Genomic DNA, 15,453 nt, shown 5'->3' with positions numbered 1-15,453 from the left:
CAAATGCAGGTTAACAAGTTCATATTTGCTTCACTTTTCTTGAAGCAGTCTGTTCTGGCATGTATGAAAATAATAAGCAGTGACAGTCCTCGAACACAGGATACAGTGCACTATACTCAGAGTACTAAACCATGACAGTATGTCAATGGTCAGCTTGTATGAAAAAAAGTTGATAAGTCAATGTTAAGTATATCATGGAAACCTTGCAGGCATAGCATAATCCCTGTTGAGTTAAGACACAAAGGTGAGGCCTGCAGTAATAATAGAACCTGATATTCAACACACATATAGTATAAATGTTAATATCGGTAATGTTCACACACATCAGCAAACGTAGTGGACCTCAGACGGCAACATACTGCAAGGTCACACTGGGCATGCTCACACACTTGAACCTATGAGACAAATGTCAGGCAACAAAACACCGGAAGTCTGAACTGGTAATGCTCACACACTTAGGGCAAGTTTGAGTACAGCAGTGGGCCACACATATCCCTCAGTTGCAAGTGTCAACCCAGGAACCTCACACTATTCACCAATCCACCATGTGCACACAGTGATATGACAACAGACACAATATAATATAGTGAAATCCTGTCACAATCAAATATGTTGTGCAGAAACCTAGGTTGTTCATAGGAAGTGGTAAAGCAAAGAAGAAACAAAACCTGCAATCAGTACCATTACTGAACAATGTGCATCCCGAACATTAGCATAGGTTCAGAGGTTGACACTAGGCTATCTGCCCTAGGGTATGTAGAAGCCTAGCCACAGTGTGTTTATATTCTGCAATCATGCTAGATCAGTAGACTGTGCCTGTTAATAGTAGGTCACACAAGATATCATACATATGTTCATTTCATTCTGCCTCTGTCTAGCAAGGACCCATAACATATCCCAGGGCTAAACATACGATCACATGTCCACCTTTGAAGATGTCACCTGTAGGTGGTCAACGTGGGTCTGTGCATATGTGGGACTGTGATCACATTCCCGAGTGAGTGGAGCCTCTGTGATGGTAATATGCCCCTCCAGCATGCCCTATTAACATCATTGCTCACAACAAACGTAGTGGACCTCAGACAGCAACATACTGTACCTGTCCCTGGAGCATGTAGCTGTAAGGGACCTTGATATCCTCATGTGGAGCCTGTCCATCAATGCTGTGAGGGACATGGCATCACACAAAAGGCACAGACTGCATCCAAGTAGGCAGTAAGCAACTGGGCAGAGCTGGGGTGACCATAGCCAAACTGTGCATACCATCTGTGTGAGTCCCTAGATCCACTTGGTTATGTAAATCTGTGTACATTCCAGTTGCTGCAGATGTTGGGTAAGGTACATCCGAAATGGGCCATTGTATCCAAGCATGTGCCTGATGACTATAGGGTGACAATGACCCCAACTGATCTGGATGTAAAACTGTATGGGATAAGGTTGCCTAAATAGAAGGTGTGTCCAACAACATTGGCAACATGAACGTCAAAGGCAAGAGTACTAAGTATTCATGTCCCGAAATCACAAATCACACACACTGTACGTGATGTATCATCACCTATGTGGTAATGTGTGTGCACGATGTTACTACCAAAGGTGATGACTATGCATCTAAAGTAAGGTAGCTGTAGGCCATGGCTCTGGCACCAGTCATCCATCTCTGTGAGACCTTTTCTGAGGATGCTTGTGCCAGCTGTGGAGTCGATTATGGCACACAGTTTGCAGTCATCTGCAAACATGGTCATCCATATTCCTCCTGTGTTAGCCAGTATGTATCAGAAATATATACAGAACAAGAGAGGTCCCAGGACTGAGCCCTGTGGGATGCCATGTATAATTGGTGTATAGTCAGACATGGCACCTGCAATACTGACTGTGTGTGTGCTATCCATGATCCAGTTAGCAATCCATCTTGTGACATATGTGTAGATATTGAATCCGGTGATCTAATGTGTAAAGGCCAAGTGGAGTATTGTGTAGAAGTGGTATGTGAGCTCCAGGTAGGCTGTGTGGACTACCCTGTGTACTTCTATGGACCTGCTAACTGTTTAAAGACATCAAACATCTGCAAGAGGCAAGATATGCCCACAACAACACCAAATTGTGTAGGATCCAGTGTCTGTAGGTTCACAATGTGTATGTGTATGTGTTCCATGATGATACACTCCATAGCATAGCAGACCAGGATAGTTAGGCATATATTTTGATAATGTCCAGGGTCCCTTGTGGCACCAGCACTGTGAAGCATGTACACTGTAGCTGTACCCCATTCCATGGGTACACATCCTGTAGTAATTGTGATATTGAACAGTGACATAATGTGAGTGTGAAGTTTGTCATGAATCTCATGTATGCCACAGTCTGGAACACTATCTGGTCCCACTGATGCTGTGTTGTCTGCTATGGAGAGGGCAGCACACACATGTTCATCTGTGATGTCAGGGAGGCTACACCCTGTTCTGATGGACATGTGCACTGCAGGGGGTATGGTGGGGAAACATTCCCACTGAACCTGTTGTCCAGGATGTTCGCAATGTCAGGGGGTTCACTGTATTATTTGTAATTATGCAGTAACTCACAGTATATCTGTGAGTTCCCACCCAGGTCCCTGACATAACTAAATAAGACCTTGTGATTGTCCATAGTGTCTGTTGCAAGTGTCCATTAGAAGTGGGCCTTAGATGAATCAACAAGTGATTGTAGCTATACCATAGTACTGATCAGAGATGCCTTCCTGATTGTGATTGTGCTCTATAATTTAGTAGCCTCCTCCTATCCCTGTATAGCTCAGTAATGGCCATGGTCCGGTAGACAGGTCCCCTGGATTTGGAGGAGTGAGTCTTGTAGTTATCTGGGATAGCATGATCCATGATTTCCAGTAGTTGTCCATAGAATGTGCTTGTAAAGTATGAAGTTGTCTGAGCCGTAATTAACACTTTCCCAGGGTCATTGAGGGATACCACCTCAGTTTGTACAAGTGTGACGTTTGCTCATGAGAAGTATGTCACTGAGATCACATAGGATGTGTGTGTGTGTATGGGATATGTATGTCTAGTGAGATGAATGTATGTTCCGACCTTAACAATTACAGGTATACCTCTGTTGTGGAACATAGAGTCCCCATGTGGGTGATGATCAGGTCCCACATGTTTAACCCCCTGTGGGTGTGGTGACCAGGTCTGCCCTAGCATTTGAGTGTAACAATCTTAGCAACTGTTGTGCAAGGGTGTCACTGCTTGAGTAGTATACCCAGTCAATGTTTGTGTATTTGAAGTCACACAATATAATGGTGTTTGGTGAGACCTTCACATTCCCCAGTGTTCCCAGGAATAACGACTGTTGCGCCCATGTTTGGGAGTGTGGTCTGTAACAGTCTACAAACTGAAATGCAGTTTTGGCCACTCTCAGTTGCACATGTATGTTCCCCAGTGTTTTGTGTACTGCTACCAACCTGGAGGTGTGTGTATGAATGATGTATATGGATTCCCCCCCTATTGTTGTTGTCCGGTCCAAGTCTTGTGTCTGAAAACCATGGTATGATGTAAAACCTGCTGCTGCTGCTGTGCTTTTGTGAGCCTGAACCAGGTGTTTGTTACTGCACATATATTGACAGATTCCATACTGATGTCAGTCCTGAGTGCATGCATTCTGAGGGTTAGACATCAGTTGTTGAGCACCATCCCTCTCCGTTTCCTGTACCCTGTAACATCTATGGCTGTGGTTATGTCTTCTGACCCTCACTTCAAACAGCCACTGTGTGTGTGTGTCAAGAGCCTAAGGCAGTCTGTGAAAGCCTAGGGGTGACAGGTGCATGACATCCATAGCGAATGTACATGGCATGTTGAGCATGTAATCCCAGGCTGACAGACACTGGATCCCCTGTGAATGACAACAATATGTTAGGCAACTTTTAAAGTGATCATGTCATCTGTATACTGTGACATAGTACTTGGTGAGGGTAAGATGATACACAAGGTCAGGGTCATACTGTGCTGGGCTACATGATCAGAGAGCCCCTCTATGTCTCTTGTCATGTAGTCCAGGGAGGAACATCTGAGGGTTTACACACCAGAATGGTCAATGATGGAGCCATATTTGTACTTGCAGTGAACTGACAACAGTGCATGTGTCATGTGTCATATACTGCCACCCGATACACAGCACAAAGTGACCTACACCTTGTTCAGCCTGGTGAGTGGGATGTCAGTGTGACGGACAATTACACTCACCTAATACAAGTGTATGAGGTGTGTTGTGTAGGCCTAAGGGCAGTGACTGTGTGGCACAATGACTTTGTGAACTATGTGATATGTGTGTATGGTTGTGTGTTAGCAGTTGTTTGTGTGTCTGCTTTGGATGTCTCAGCTGCTTACGCAGAGTATATTTAGATGCTCCTAGTATGTCATTGTGTGCCAATGTATACAGTTTGCTGTTGTCATAGGTGCATGTGTGACTGTATTTGTGGTGTGTGTGGTTACCTTCACTACCTGATAGACTGTGCCAGTCATGGCTTGGGAGATCTTAGCCTCCTGTCTGTCTATACAGTTGCACCTCTCACATATATCTGAGTTTGTTGGTAGGAGGACAGTGTTACCTATGTACATAAGGCAGTTGTAGGAATGCATCAGAATTCCAATATGCACCAGCTGGGCTGGAGAGTACACGCAAAATCAACCTTTGGACATGCCAGGATATGATGATGTCATACACTGTCGAAAGATCACAAAGGATCAGTAGGGTGTCACATGTGTAAAAGAGTACAACAGGGTTTTAGTGTTCAAATATCGATGTAAAGTCATATATGTCCTGAGTCAGGGTCAACTGTACCTGACTGACAATTTCAACATCCTGTCAGACAGGCCCATACATACATACCCACCTCCCAATGACAAAAGGCCCTAACATCATACCAGGAGATATCACATGTAGCATGTGTAAACTGGTCCTCCCAATGCCAAATGAATCCCATCACGTGGATAACATTGTTTCCCCATATGTGTCATAAATGAATGACAGGACAAACAGACACTGCACCCGAACAGTCTGTTGAGCCTCACACTCTCTACAGGATCTTACACCGTTGAATGTGTTACAGCAACATGTGACACATCCCACAAGTGTTGGTGCACAACACACCATGGGAACTATATTCCTATAAGCCTACGAAGTCCAACATGCTAGTCCATGGAGTCCATCATGATTGCAGTCAGGAACAGAGATATTGTAAACCGACAAGCACACAACCCAAATGTCTGTGGTATGTTAATGAGCACATCATGTTCCCCAAACTTGCTAGATATCTCACAAGGCAGCCACCCAGGACATACATTACTGACAGGAGCAACACAGGTCCCACATAGACTTTGAATAGTCCTTTACCAACATCACAGACACATGTGGTATCCACAAAACCTACAATCCATGCATGAATATGTATTGTCATATGAAGGAATGGTAATATGTCCACAGATAGATCACACCAGGTATGAATTGTGTGTTCCTGTTCAAGATGTTCACACCTGCTGACCCACAAGGTTCACTCCTGGGATTGCATAACACTAAGTGCACACACATTACCATGTCCAGTCTGATGATGTCATCAACCTACAAATATAGCATGTGAATAAAAACCACACAGTCAAGCTTCTAGCGTGTTGTGTTAATGCGTATCTCACTAGTATCATAGCATCGTTAGGTAGGTGTTTGAATCCTGCAATTGCTGAGTATGTGTGTGTGTGAGATTGGCTTTGCGAAGAGTGGCCTTTTTGGAGACTGTGGAAACATATTAGGAGTGGTGAATACCTCTTTGCCAAGTGTGATGATGTCAGCATCCTACAAATAGAGCTTTGGAAATGAATGCTCCCAGTAAAGCAAGTCGCGCATTGGGTTAATTCGTATCTCTGTAGTGTCATAACATAGTCGGCTAGGGGTTTGAGTCCTGCAAATGCCAAGTGGGGGTGAGTATGTGTGTGTTCCCCTTTGGGAGGAGTATCCTTTTTGGAGACTGTGAAACCACATTTTAAAAGAGGTACATCCCTCTTCGGAAAGTCTTATGATGTCAGCATCCTACAAATATTCAAGGAGAACAAAAAACACCCAGTAATGCATATAGCATGCCATGTTAATGCATATCTCCCTAATATCATAACATAGTTAGATAGGGGTTTGAATCCTGTGTGTATATGTGAGACTGCCTTTGAGAGGAGTGGCCTTTTTGGCAACTGTGGGAATACATTAGGAGTGCTGAATACCTCTTAGTGGTGAATACCTCTTTGCCAAGTGTGATGATGTCAGCATCCTACAAATAGAGCTTTGGAAGTGGATGTTCTCAATAAGCAAATAGTGCATCATGTTAATGCGTATCTCACTAGTGTCATATCATAGTCAGGTAGGGGTTTGAGTCTTGCTAAGTGTGTGTGGGGGGATGTGTATCATTTATTTTGAGAGGAGTAGCCTTTTTGGAGACTGTGAAAACACATTTTAAAAGAGGTACATCCCTCTTCAGATAGTCTGATGATGTCAGCATCCTACAATTATTCAAGGAGAACAGAAACCACCCAGTAAAGTATATATCATGCCGTTTTAATGCGCATCTCTCCAGTATATTAACATAGTTAGATAGAGGTTTGAATCCTGTGAATGTGTGTGTGTAAGACTGCCTTTGAGAGAACTGGCCTTTTTGGAGACTGTGGAAATACATTAGGAGTGGTGAATACCTCTTTGCCAAGTGTGATGATGTCAGCATCCTACAAATAGAGTTTTGGAAAAAAATGCTCCTAGTAAAGCAAATAGCGTGTCATGTTAATGTGTATCTCACTAGTGTCATAACACAGGTAAGGCTTTGACTCCTGCAAATGCTGAATATTTGTGTGTGAAACTGCCTTTGAGAGGAGTGGCCTTTTTGGAGACTGGGGAAATACATTAGGAGTGGTGAATACCTCTTTGCCAAGTGTGATGATGTCAGCATCCGACAAATAGAGCTTTGGAAAAGAATGCTCTCAATAAAGCAAATAGCATGCTGTGTTAATGCGTGTTTCACTAGTGTTATAACACAGTTAAATAGAGGTTTGAATTCTGTGAATGTGTGTGACTGCCTTTGAGAAGGGTGGCCTTTTTGGAGACTGTGGAAATACATTAGGAGTGGTGAATACGTCTTTGCCAAGTGTGATGATGTCAGCATCCTACAAATAGAGCTTTGGAAAACAATGCTCCCAATAAAGTAAATAGTGCGTCGTGTTAATGCGTATTTCACTAGTGTCATAAACTAGTTAGGTAGGGGTTTGAGTCCTGCAAATGCTATGTGTGTGCTTTCTTTTGAGAGGAGTAGCCTTTTTGGAGACTGTGAAAACACATTTTAAAAGAGGTACATCCCTCTTCGGAAAGTCTGATGATGTCAGCATCCTACAATTATTTAAGGAGAATAGAAGTCACCCAGTAATACATATGGCGTGCCGTGTTAATGTGTATCTCTCTAGTATCATATCATAGTTAGGTAGAGGTTTGAGTCCTGCAAATGCTGTGTGTGTGCCACAGGTGTTCAATGCAGTGTGGGTTTTGCTTTTACTATGGTATGACATATGTTTCAAACAGTATGTGAATTGCACACATCGGGTATCTGCGTGTCAAATAGATTTGTGTACATATGACCTCAATCAGTACATAGGTGTGAATCCTGCATACTACATGAATACATTTGTAACCTTCGACAGATTGTGCCGCTGCTTCTCAGATCATAGGTCACATATGTATGTATGCGTCAAGACCAGCCAATGTAGTGATCCATGGCCAAGGACATTCCTGCCACACACACCCATGACACGTACTATATAGTACTGTGAGTGAGGGTAATTGCTGGGGTATATGTCAGACATGTTCATACACAAAAACGACTGGCAATAATGGACAGTTATGATAGGTGTGCACCAGCCCTGTGGATATGCAGGCAGGCCCCTAATGTGTTATGTGAAACTCTGAGTGACCCCACAATACCTATAGATATGTGGATACCAAGGGACAGATGACATAACACGTGTCTGTCTGTACACATTGGTACCCAACATACATGTTTAGGGCTACCACCTATGTGGTACTGTCAGGATAGTATGTATGGTAAATGTGGATGACTATGCCATAGATGGCATACTGCTATACAGCATGTATTGGACAACAGATATCTGTCTGTATGATACCCTTGTGTAGGATATGCGTCCCATCCGGGGAATACAGTTTAGGCCAATACATGCATTTCCAGATGTGGATGGACATATCCCTAGTATGTTTGCATGTACCGAAGAGGGCTTTATGCCACACAGGTGGGGTCCCAGGAACGTGTGGTGGTCAATACCACTGGTTACTGTTATAGTATAGTACTTGAAGGATCCAACTGTTACTGAGTTCACTACAACTGTGAGTCATTTGTCAGGACATCATCTAATGATTGGTTATAGTCATGCCATTGAGGTGGTGTATAAGGCAAACCGTCACCACACACGTGCCAGCAGGCAGACCATGTGTTGCTCAACACCATGCAGTGCAAGTGTAGACGGCCCTATCTAATGACATTATACATGGCTTTGATGCATGTGTGTAGTTGTTCAATGATTGGCTACACCCTGGAAAACAATGTGTACATGGACACAACATTGCTGTGCAAGTATTATCTGCTCTGCAATGTCATGTGGACCATCACTCAATGGTATACATACCATGGCTGCATGTGTTATCTGTGTGACACATAGATTGCCATGTCTGATGACAGCGACTATGTCCATATCACATAATAGTGGGCACAGGTGTAGCAAATGCATGCAATGTACAGACATGGGATGAGTGGTGCATGTAGATGTGAATGAATCCACATTACAGGTATAACACACTCACCAGCATGGATCGGCTGCCCTGCCGTCACACCAGAGGGACCTATGAAAATATGAGAGGGTTCATCAGTGGCCACAACTGTGGCATTGCTACAGTGGGTATGCTAAACTGCAGTACAACAACAGTCAACAGTCACAGGTGTAGGGATATTATACAAACTATCCGTATTGCACAACAATAGGCAGCAGAACTGCTAAACACACAGTACACATCTCATGTACACATAATCTAACAATACAGTTAACTATAGTCTACAGATAGGGCATGTTACCTGCTTGGTGCAGGTGGATGTGCTGGGTGGCTCTGGCCTCCATTACAACACGTCAGAGGTTGCTGTAGCTGTTGTCCAGGAGCCACCATGCTTAGGAGCAGCTCCTCCACTCTGATGGGGGGGGGGTGAATGGTCACCCCCACCACCTGTGGCAAGCTGCTGTATTTGGATATCAGATGCACGCCGCCGGACTTGTCTAATTAAATCACTGCAGTGATGGCGTACCTGCTCATATGTCCGGTTATGCATGCCTATGTCATTTACCCGACTAACAAGTTCCTACCACAGTGCAGTCCGCTCCTGCTGGTGCTGGCTGCTTCTGGAGAAGAGCATAGTGTACTGCTGCAAAAGACTGTTGAGTATCACCTCTTCCTCATCCGCTGTGTAAGCTGGATTGCGTTAGTGGGCCATCTGGCTGAAAAATATATGAACAATATGTGTGAGAGTGTCCTGTGGCACACTTTACACCTTTACCCACATATATCACTTTACTGACATATATACCATCCTATTGTCTGTCAGTGGTTACACACGTTCAATAACACTTATTGGTTCTCAGGCCACAACTAACTAACACTGCCTGGCAGACTCTATATATCACACCACTATACAACAGTACCCGGCACACTGTTTGTGACACATTTCACAACCTCAAGACAGGAGTGTATATCGCACCAATGCACAAACAGAGATGTTATCCATTGCAATGGATGTAAAGTACAGGTACAGTAGTACCAATCAAACACTGTAGTCATTGATGCCATAGCCCTGCCTAACAGATGTGTCCAGTTGTTACTATAGGTGGCATACTGCTGTAACAGACTATATATGTTGCTGGATACACACGTTAACCCTGTAACACACATATGATTGCAGCCATTGTACAGGCATAATCACACACACATCAGGCAAACATACAATGCACCACTGTATGCCAACACAGATGAGCATTACCTGTGTACCATATGGTGCTGTGTGCCACTACTTACACACCCTTGTGCCTGCAGTCTGTCCTCTGTGCAGACTACAGGAAACACACATGACAGTTTTTCCAAGCAATGTGAACGCACACCATACTGTGCTGTTTAACCCTACAGCTTCAGGTAGTACTATAGTTCATATTGGTGATGGATTCACCAGCAGTACCATTCACTAAGCATGCATGTATTGCTTTAGCCTACAATGAGGCACCACATTCGTCAACGGAGAACTACGTCACATCATATGCCGTACTACTATGTCTGCCTAACAGTACATTACACATCAGTTGCTGTCCTCACAGCTAGGATAGGCACTACCATGTCAGATACAACATCACACTAAGCTATCACACATTTACAAACCTTGCACACATTCAGCGTTACACTTATTCAACTTCACATAGCAGCTATTGCATTAAGTACATGTGTGAGTGCATAGTGTCATAGGTAGGTAATATGCGATTGGCCCTAGGGCCTACGGCAGCCTAGCCATATGCTACCCTGGCCTTTGACACACATGTACTTTGATTTCACTTGCCCCTGCCAACCTGAACCACAGAGGTGTTTCCTGCAGTGTATTAACAATCTTCCACACAATCATCAGGGGTATTTATAACAACTGCTAAGGAGGAGCCTTGTTTGCTATTGTTATGTGGTCTATTTTGGTGTATGGCATATGTCTGAGATGGGAACCTATCCCTCCAGCATGTGCTGTTTAGTGAGCTGACAAGGTTTAGGGCCCTATAGCGTGTATCCCCGAGGGATTGTGATATGTAGCCATGGTGATTGTCACACAGCTATGGGTGTGACATACCTCTGTATGTCAGGCAGAGGTCACCTCAGTGTGTCCAGTATGCAATACAGTGTAGTTGTGGTTTTGTGAGTCAGTCTGCATAGGGCATCTGTTTGCGGACAGTATTACCCTTTGGGAGGTCTGTCTGTGGCCTGTTCACCTGGTGTAGTTGTCATGTGAAGTACATACCACACAGGGCATTGTGATGAGTAGAGGGGAACTCTACCCTATACTTCCATAGATGACACACCTGTTGTCATGACACATACCACACAGACAGACTACATGTGTAGTGTGGCACTGTCTTCATCAAAGCGGAGGCTACTGTCCACCTGTGTCCCATGTTCCCTAATCACACCTTCACTGTTAGGTAGATCCCTGACTATGTGGTAGTTAATGGGTACACTGTTTTGGGAAGGTGGAATGGCACTGCAGTATCAACACTTGTCTACAGTCCATGCCTTGTTCACCACACACCTGTTGCGGTACATATGACCCTGTGTCTCTCTGTCTCTCTCTCTCTCTCACTCTATATGTATATATATAGCTATATATATATATATATATATATATATTATATGCATATCTATACACATACATGTACACATCCATTGCTGTACACATGGATGTACATATAGGCACATGTACAGTCCACCTTTCATGGTGGGGATATCACTTATGTGACAGTTGTGGGATGTACAGGTATGTGATTACATTGCACAGTGTTGTGCAGAATGCATGTGGGTGTCCTCAGCCCTTGTAGCATTAGCAGGCCTCACTGTCTGTAACACATCAGATCTGACAAATTTGTGCCACAGCATTTAACCACCACATGACATGTATCAACACTACCATAGCTGGCCTTAGGCATAGGCCTGCTGGGCGGCCAACTAGGGTGCTGCTCTAGCAGGGGTGATTTTCCACTATTTATGTGGACACAAGGATGGGGGCACCAGGAAATGTGGTAGGGGGTGCCGTGGGGCCCTTTTGCCTAGGGCAACAGTTGACCTAAGGCCACTCCTGCACACTGCATGCTGTCTTCTAGGCCACACATCATGACCTACATAGATATATGCACATATCATCCTTCACTGACAGATAGCTGTCCACCCTTCACTAACAGTTGCAGTATGTCCCTTGCCCTATGCACATGTGCAGATACAGATAGATACATACTGCTGCCACACATGGATGATTTGCAGTGTGTAGAGTACTCTGCAGGAACATCTACAACATGCCAACACATACATTTGAGTTACATACCTTACCTTTGTATTTCCCTGCTCCGTGTGTTACAGTTTTGTAGTTTTTTTTTTTTATTATTGGTGGTTTGTTTTGGGTTTTTGCCCTGTATTTAACCTTCGGTCTCTGTTTCTCACTCTGTTCTGTCTCTGTCTCAGTCTGTGTCTGTGTCTCTCTCTCTCTCTCTCTCACTCTCTATCTCACAAAACCTGCAATGATATAATTGCATGTGTGGACTGCAGGTACAGCCTGCTTTTCTAGGTATCTGCACTTGTGCATGTGACAGCCTCTGCACCAATTGCTGCCCACCATTCAGTAATTGCATGCAGCCTGCTGTTTGGTGATTGCATTACTCACTGTGATTGCAGCCCACTGCTATAAAATGCTAGGTTAGGTAGGCGTAGCCCTTTCAGATTTCAAAGGTGGGGCCCATTCTTGTTTGCTCTGGACGCCACTGTGTCAGTCTGAAGGTTGGTATATGTCTCTTATCTGATGCTAGGATTGTAGCCAGTTATATGCATGTTGTACTCATACCTGCATGTTGCTGCTTCCAGTACACACATCTCAGTGTAGACATGTACGCACCCCTCCAAATTCTAACACAGGATACATGGGAGCATGTACTTTTTTCTCACTTACACAATTAACTGCCATACAAATGTGGTTATTGCACTGTATTCCTGTGGCCAGTATTTATACTGGTCTGATACTGTGTGGTGTTTTGAAAGGTGCTACTGTAACATTATTCCCTGCTAGGATGGCTGGTTCTCCTTTCACAGTCATGTCATGCAATTCCACAACCACTGCTGGTAAAGACCCACAGAAAAGGGTTTGTGTTATACCATTCCTAATTTCCATTTACATTCCCTCATTGTAATGCATGAAATATTTGTATATGTGTTGTGGCTTAGTGGTAATTCATGCAGTCTATTGTGTCAATGGTCTGGGGTTTGAGACTGGCAGAGGTTTTCATTTTGCGGCTCAGCAGAACAAGGGCCCTGCCATAGAGTGACTAAGGCACTTTTAAGCAGTAGTAAGCGGGTTTGCACGATGCTTAGTGATGCTTAGCTAAGCGCACACATGCTCACACTCGCTTAATCCCGCTTACTACTGCTGAAAAGTGTTTATTCCCACTAACCCCCATGCTAATTTCTTTGAAAGAAAAGAAAATGGGGAGATAGGAAAGTGGTGAAAAAGGGGGCACAGAGAGGGAAAGACAGTAGGAAAACAAGCTCGGATGTGCAGGACAGATGTAGGGAAGGTCCATAGCTGCCCATTTCTTTACCAGCAACAGCTGTGCATATGTTGAAAATTTGGAGTGAAATTTGAAACCTTCCACCCCTGAGAGAGGGGTGAGGACAACATAGTTTTTTGTACTGTCAATTAGAATTATCAGTGTACATGTCCAATGGACATATGTGCGAAATGGGAAGCTATGTATGGGGCGTATTTTTTTTTCGGGTACAGATTGCCCTTTTTGGGGGTTTTTTTGTTTTTTTCAGGGGAAAGTGGAAAGTGAGGTAGAGGAAGTAGGTATATTTGGGGAGGTAGGTTGGTTAGGTAAACAGACAAAGACAAACAAGATGCATACAGGGGTGGAGTATGACACATGGGGTGGGTGAACACAATTGACGGGGACGGATGTTTGGAAATTGCAAGCCCATGAGCCAACAGATGGTAAAAGTGGGACTGAAATCCCCACCCATGGGCAGTCACCACTGGACCTTCACAGACCCGAGGGTTGCTGTGCTGGGGGCTGTGTAGGAGGGGCAGGCTCACCCATGAGTCGTGCCACTCTCACCTCGAGCTGGCATAGGGGATCAGCGACTAAATGCTGGATCTCCCTACGCACCACAACCTGGACCCTTCAGAAGGTGATAGGAGGCCCTTCTCCACCCACGCTTGCTGGGGGGATGAGCCCCATCCCCTGCAGTGCTTCCACCCGAAGGTGGCACAGGACCTACGGAGGAGGGTGGCCTGGGCTGGGCACCAGACCTGCTGGTGCCAGGTGCAACTGCCAGCTGAGGTGGGACAGGTGGGTCTGCTGGGACTGGCCTTCCCATATGTTCTGTGATTAGGTGTGTTTAATTACAACATAGACAACAGCATTCCAAGTTAGTTGTAACAGCATGCAATAATATTCCCATTAACCCAACACACCAGGGTTACAACAGTTGAACAGCAAGCATAACACATGCAAGTATTGAACAACAGTGGACATTCCATCAGCATGCAGGGATGACTGGTGGCAACAGGCCACCAAGATTGTGGTGTTTTAACAGGGGACATGCATCAAAATAAGTGCAGATTTTATATAACAATAGGACATATGTCCCAACAAATGTTATGAGATTAGACATACCCATTGAGGTGTGGAATTGCATTGTTTATGCACATGGAGTAGGGTGTAAAAAGAAACCTCCATTAACATCTTATTAGTACTTTAACTGTACACTACATTCCTATTGACTGCAGGTGTATATCCCCTACATGTATTCTTACACTAGGCAACATGCATTTGATTGCGTTATGGGTTTTGCTACTAAATGATATACCTGGCCTATATCTGACATGGTAACTGTCCAGGATGCAGATGTTACTGCTACATACTTGTATTAAATTGACTTGTTTATGTATCTGCACATCTGGATGTGTTCACATGGCTTTTCCACTTGTTTTCTACACAACCCTACTTTTCAGGTAACACACTAACATTTCTGGGGAGCACCTTGACAGGCTACTTGTGTGCCAGATTTACCTATGCATGTCAGCCATTTCACAAATGTTTAGGACTGTTGCATACTTCACAGCTACTGGCACTTCCTTCATCCACTTTATATGGGACTGCACTACTGGGGGTTGTCAGCACTTACTACAACAGAGTAACATTTCTTCACTGCAAGGGTACAACAACATTTCTGAGTAACTGGCACATACACACTGCAAGTATTATACCTTTCTTATTTACATTAAAACTCTTTTCTACAGGCTCTCTCCTGTATTTGACATTACACTGCATACAGTAGACCTATTCAGGAAATGTTATACCTTTACTGATAGGTTACAAGACTGTTTTACAGGCTCACTCACTTTTTATCTATGACAGCGCATGCAGAGATAGTATTCCAGACATGTTTTTGCTTTATTAATGGGTTACTACACTCTATTCCTGGCTATCTGACTTATGATATGTAACAGTACATGCAGATGATTTATTCAGGGAATGAATGTTTTATACTTCACTGCTACTGCCACTTCCTCCATCCACTTCCTATGGGACTGCACAACTGCGG

The sequence above is a fragment of the Protopterus annectens genome, chromosome 1.part0 (genome assembly GCF_019279795.1).
Source record: "Protopterus annectens isolate FY-2018-M chromosome 1.part0, PAN1.0, whole genome shotgun sequence".
Classification (NCBI taxonomy): Eukaryota; Metazoa; Chordata; order Ceratodontiformes; family Protopteridae; genus Protopterus; species Protopterus annectens.
Note: the sequence above shows the minus strand (reverse complement) of the source record.